The following is a 6,000-nucleotide window of genomic DNA, read 5'->3' as shown; positions in this document are numbered from 1 at the left end:
AAAGCCTGCAGCAGGAAAGAGGCAGCAATGCTCCACAACATTAGGTCCTGCAGTATATCAAGTGCTCTCTATTTCTGAAAGAGATTGATGCCCTCCATTTAATCAGCTCTCTTGAGAACTTCAACACTTTTGTTCTGCAGGAGATCTCATAAGCTGCTCTCTCCAGGAAAAATGTTCCTGTTGATATTTTTCTGAAATGCATAAAACAAACACACTACAACTCATTTTAACCAGGGTTTAGTGTAAAGGCCTCACTCAGTTTAACTATGGAAAACCAAAAGAAAAAAGGAAGCAAAACCCAAAACAAATGGTCCCCTCTTAGGCATGACTTTTTGCATACACTGGCATCAGGATAATGAATCATAAAATGTCAACAAAATTGTATATAGCAAAAGGTAATGTTTGTTTATTTGCATATATTACATAGTAATACAGCAGTAACTCCACTCTGTTTAGTGAAAACAAGCACCAGATGTTCATTTTGCAAAGCCAATTAATGAGTCAGTGGTCATCACCAAGCTAAAAGCAAGATCAGTCACCCTTTGCTGCCTGTTGGCTGCTGTCAAGACATTAATTCATACAACTTAAATGTTTACAAATCCAGCAGTTGCACAATCAACCTCACAGCAGAACTTCTGAAAACAGTGTCTAAAGTTTTTGCTTATTTTCCAAAGAACTGTTTCATTGCAGTCCTCTTTTCACGGAGAGTAATTTTCAGTCCTTAATGATTTCTAAGCATCAGGCAGTCCTTTCATGTCTGGAATTTGTCTCAATTACTGATCTGATCTCAAGCCTCACTAGGTCATCTCACCCTCTGTTGTCACTAATCAGCGAGAACAAAACAAAAAATAAAGCAAGGGATTTAATTTCTTGTCTGCATGCCTATAAAAATAGCAACCCATATCTGTATCTTTGTTATCCTAGTGTCAACCAGATTTTCTCTGTTTGCCAGCTTTACAGGGCCTGTTTAAGAGTGTGACTGCTTCCTAAATGTCCATGGTAGGACTCATCTAACCAGCATGGTACTGACTACATTATAAAATTGAGGCTAGGAAATTTTCAGGTGTAGAGAAAAGGGAACTCTTAAGCATGTACTTCCTGTAAATCTAAGAACTAAACAAAATGATCCAACTAACTGAAAAAATAATCATAAATTCTCTTCTATTATTCAGGTATCTGATACAGAAGATGACAATACTGCTCTGAGTGATAGTGTTATGCAAAATTCCTCTTGTGGGGATTTGCTTTGCAACAGTTCTAGGCTCTTCTGCTCACCTGCACCTAATACAGTTACAACCCATTACATTTTTTCTGCAAAATTTGGCAATGTTGTCATTGTTGGGTCTTCCCTGTGTAGAGATAAGTTAATATCAAAGGGATGACAAATTAAGAAATAATTGCAGGCAGACTTTTGCATGATGATTGAAACCACATTGTTTGCCTCTATTTCTCTTTCAGCAGGGCTTTGAATCCCAAGCAGAGGCCAGCAGCTGGCACAGGGCAGATGACCAGAAGGTTTGATGAGCCAGCGCATACACACAGTCCTCAGGCCCCTGTGCCAGGTAAAGAGGCTAAAGCTCTTGACTGACCTCAGTTGGAAGACACTTCTCAGTCACATCTGCTGACCAACCTCTCTGAGGCAATCAGTCCGTAATTTGTTTTTGTCAAAATTACTTAAGTTGCTTTAAGCAGTCAAAACACAGCATGTCTGCAAGTGAAATCATTTGAATTGGAGCAAACTGAAGCAAGCGCACAAGAATCACTACTGGCAGGTGAGGTAATAGAGATTTCTGAAGAGAAAATCTAAGGTAATAACAAAATTCATAAAATCATAATTCATAAAATTTTATTCATAAAATCAGTTGCAAATAACCACAAATAATCACAAATTACCTTTAAAGTTTAAAGGGTGAAGGAGACTGAAGCTGTGACTGAGGTGACACCTTCACCTCAACAAGTCACAGAGATCAGTACTTTCAAAGCAGCTAACTCTTTCCCACATAGTACCCATTAAATGAGAACTTTCCCATTATCCATTAAACCCATTTTTTAGTACCCATTAAATCAGAATTTCAGGGACTGGCACAGCACTTTGATATCTGAATTGTCCCATGCTAGGAGAACTCACTCACACAGCACAGAAAGGGCAGGAATTGTGGCCTGAAAATACCTTTCCAAATCCAGGATGAAACTCCTGGCTGTACATCAGGCTTCTAGTCGCTTGCAGAGAAATGGTGAAGGACATCCCTGCACATGGCTAGTGGCTGGACACTTGTTACAGCAATTATATTTGAGAGTAGTTTGGGTTTTAAGTAACTGTAGCAGCCTCTGAAGAATCAGTCTGTCATATCAAATTAACTACAGAGCTAGTATCAGCTTTGTGATGCTTGACAATGTTTGCTTTTCTTTATTCTACTTTAAAAAATAATGATCATAAAAACTCCCATGCTGGTGCAGTTTCTCTTGTAACTCCTGGCAGTGCTGTTGCTCTGACAACATAAACCAGCTGTACCCTCTGATGGAGCACCGAGCAGCCAGACCACATCAATGAATCTGATCCCAGGACTTTGCCTGCTCCCTGTAAGGTATTACTTGCTATTTGCCAAGACTAACTCAGCCATAAATACAGAACATAATCTTTCTGCATGTCCTGTGGTACTTTTTAATTTTGAGCACATCTGCACCAGGAAAACTATTTTCTTTTCTTCACAGTAATTGTTGAACTCCATATGACTGAATTCCCCCATCTGCCACATAGTAATGTGATTACTGAAGACACACTTGACATCAGTATAATGAACAAAGACTAAAAAATCATAGCTGAAGCATTTTTCAGTTAATGGGGATATCAAGGATATCAAGGTTTCCATTGCATGACTGCATTTTTGAAGCATAAAGATCTGGCAAACAGCTCTAAGTATTCTTCAGCTCTTGTATTTCAATACATACATATATATTTATTATTATTATAAAATATTCTAATACCCAAAAAATTAGCATTAATATTTTGTTTACCTGTAGTCTTCAGACCTTTTCCAGTAATGACTGACAGCTGCTCTAACATAGCTCTAACAAAGCAATCAACAAATGTTTTCTTCTGACAGAAAGCATCCAACTTAATTACACATGCTTCACTTGGTCACCATCCATTTCAGACACCTCTGCCCTTCTCTCCTCCCTCTTTCCTACTATTTCAGTGACCATCTCACCTCGCTATCATCTCTGCCCTTTCTTTCCATCTATATCTGTGCTTCTCCTCTTCTTGGGGGCTCAGGACACCATATCCCTTTTCCCAAAGAAGCAACCTTCTTCTATGAGGCAAGATTTCAGCTGTGGTGGTGCTGGACAACTTCTCCCTGCTTGTTTCCATTAATCCTGCCTGTCCCTACATTTCCCCCAGGAAGGAAACAGCTCCCTTTCTTGCTGGGTGACACTAGTTTCCAAAATGCTGTGGAAAGACAGCTCTTTAAAAGGGCTGCTAATGTGCAATGGGTTTAAGAATGTCACTCCTCAGAACCCCTTTGAAAATCCTGTGGGATGGTCCCATGCCTTCAACAGCAACACAGGGGTTGTTTGACCTGCGTTCTGGCTCAGCCTTACAGTGGCATGACCTCTTGTTCAACCCTCACTGTATAGGTCATGCTTAGTCATTTCAGGAAAGGTAAACTCAAAAGCTGAAGAGACCCTGTAAAATACTTGAAACAAACTGCTTCATCATTTTCTATTAGCAAAGCAAAAAGCCAAGTAAATAATTTAAAGATCTTAAACTTATAGAAACAGAGAAACACACAGCTGGCTGGGAGAACCAGCCTGCTCCAGTGTGGTTTTGCTGCCAGCCATAAAATGGCTTATCCATGGAGCAGCAGAATCCAGCCCTGGCTCTGCACAGAAAAGACATTAATTGTGAAGGAGCCCAAGCATAACTGAAAACAGCTAAATTTGCTTGCACTGTTTCCATATTAAATAAACTGTGCTTTTAAATCGAGGAGCTAAGTTTAGGGATACTTACCATTTTAACATGACCAGCTGGGAAGCAGCACAGACACACTTTCTAGCAGGAAAGAAGTCGTTCTTAGCTCAGGGGTCTCTTGATATTGTGAATATGATTCATAGAGCTTCTGATAAGTTACTACTGAAAATAATTATCTCTTTACCATTTTTTTGCTTATGATACCAGACCACTTCCATACTCAGCCACAGCTCTTCCTCTACTAGACCCTGGCACACAAAGAGATGGGGTCATAGATCCCTTTTCCCTATGGAAATAAGACTCTTGAATCCTACCCAGATCTAGCACAGCACGTCACTGATTCAAATTAACTGTCCACAGCAAACAGTGCCTGAGACATCTGGCCATCTGGCAGCCATGACCAGCAAGTGCAATTAGCTCCCTTTTTTCTCATTTATCCTCTCTGGAGACCATCAACATAGTCATAGAGGAGGTGAGTGGCATTTCCTTCATTCCAAAAGTCTTTCTAGATCCTACCTCTGTTATACCTACTGCAAATCTGTAAAGGTGGGAATTCTTTTCACAATTAATATTTCTGTGAAAAGCAAGCAGAAATAAAATAAGAAAATTAAAATATTAATTACAGCAATTGCCAATAAAAATTAAGAAAATATGTCTGCTTTCTCTGAAGAATCCCATTTCTTTAAAGTTGCCTGATGCACATTTTCCCCACTATCAGACACATCTTTTGACAAAACAATTAATATTTCTTATTGCTGTCAACCTTAATCCAGTGATCTGGACTCAGAATCACAGACATTTGATAAAATACATTTTGTTGCATTAAATACATTCTGTATCACTTAATAACACAAAGTTCTTGTAAGTTTCTTCCCTTCAATTATATGTACCAATCGCCTAATCAAGTTTCAATAACTTAACAAGCTTCACATCCCAGTATTTATGTATCTTAGGAAGATATACATTATGCTTGGTTTTTCATGGTGTCTCTGCTATCAGAAAGAGCATAGCTGGGATCTCAGTTTGCTCAAATGTGCCCACATTTGGTATTTGTAAAGATGTCTTTGATCACCTTTCCCCTTGGTCATCATGTAAAAGATTGTTTGTGGATGCACAAGAAAGGCAATCCAGAGTACAGGGCATTCTCAAAAATCTTTAAGTATTTGGTTTCCTGAGACAGACAAGCTAGAAGAGCTAGGAGGGGTGGGGTTCTCATGAAGGGGATAAAATAAGGCCTATGCAAGAAGTTTAATGTTCAGAGAGCAAGCAAAAATCTTATGTAAAGGTTATGATTACCCCAATTACTTGTAATTAATCACAGAGTGTTGCAATACTGTTTCTGCTCACAGAGATCGAATCCTAACTCAGATAAATTAATGGGCACGCTTCACCAGTTAAGACCAGACAGTCCTTACTAGTGGATGCTTTAGAGTGTTCTCCAGTTAAAACCCTTTTACATCCAGTATTCAATAGTGAGATTTAGTGATGGATTATATCTCAGTGATTTTTTTGATAAAGACAAATTAATAAACATCTTAGTGAGCCATTCAATACAGCTCCTGTGTGGTCTTGCACTAGAAAGACGAGACTGTTACTGTGGTATCGTGATCTGTTGTATGGTATTCCCAAAAAACAAGCTGTTCAGACAAGTTTACTTCTCCTGAAATGCTACAGATAAATCCAAAATTTCAAATGTCAGTAAAGAAAATGCAATCAAGAAAAACCTTCAGAAAAACCTTTCACCAAAGGTACTAAATGAGGTGGGGCAGCCTTTGTGTAAATTTTATTCAATACAAAAATACTACTCCTACAAAACCTATTCATATTATTTTTATTCATATTTATGTTTTGTGTGACCTTTCTTTTGTCATTAAACAGTGCAAAAAACCAGCCTTTAATAGAGACAGCCGAAGTATGAGCTGATATATAGCTGACTGCCTCCAGAGATAACTGCTTCCCTGAGCTCCTGACACCAGTGCAGATTTTCAACATGCATCTGTCAGAAAAAAAAAATTTAAATCCAGACACAA

The sequence above is a fragment of the Catharus ustulatus genome, chromosome 3 (genome assembly GCF_009819885.2).
Source record: "Catharus ustulatus isolate bCatUst1 chromosome 3, bCatUst1.pri.v2, whole genome shotgun sequence".
NCBI classification, from domain to species: domain Eukaryota; kingdom Metazoa; phylum Chordata; class Aves; order Passeriformes; family Turdidae; genus Catharus; species Catharus ustulatus.
The sequence above is the reverse complement of the archived record's forward strand: the minus strand, read 5'-3'. Positions refer to the sequence as shown.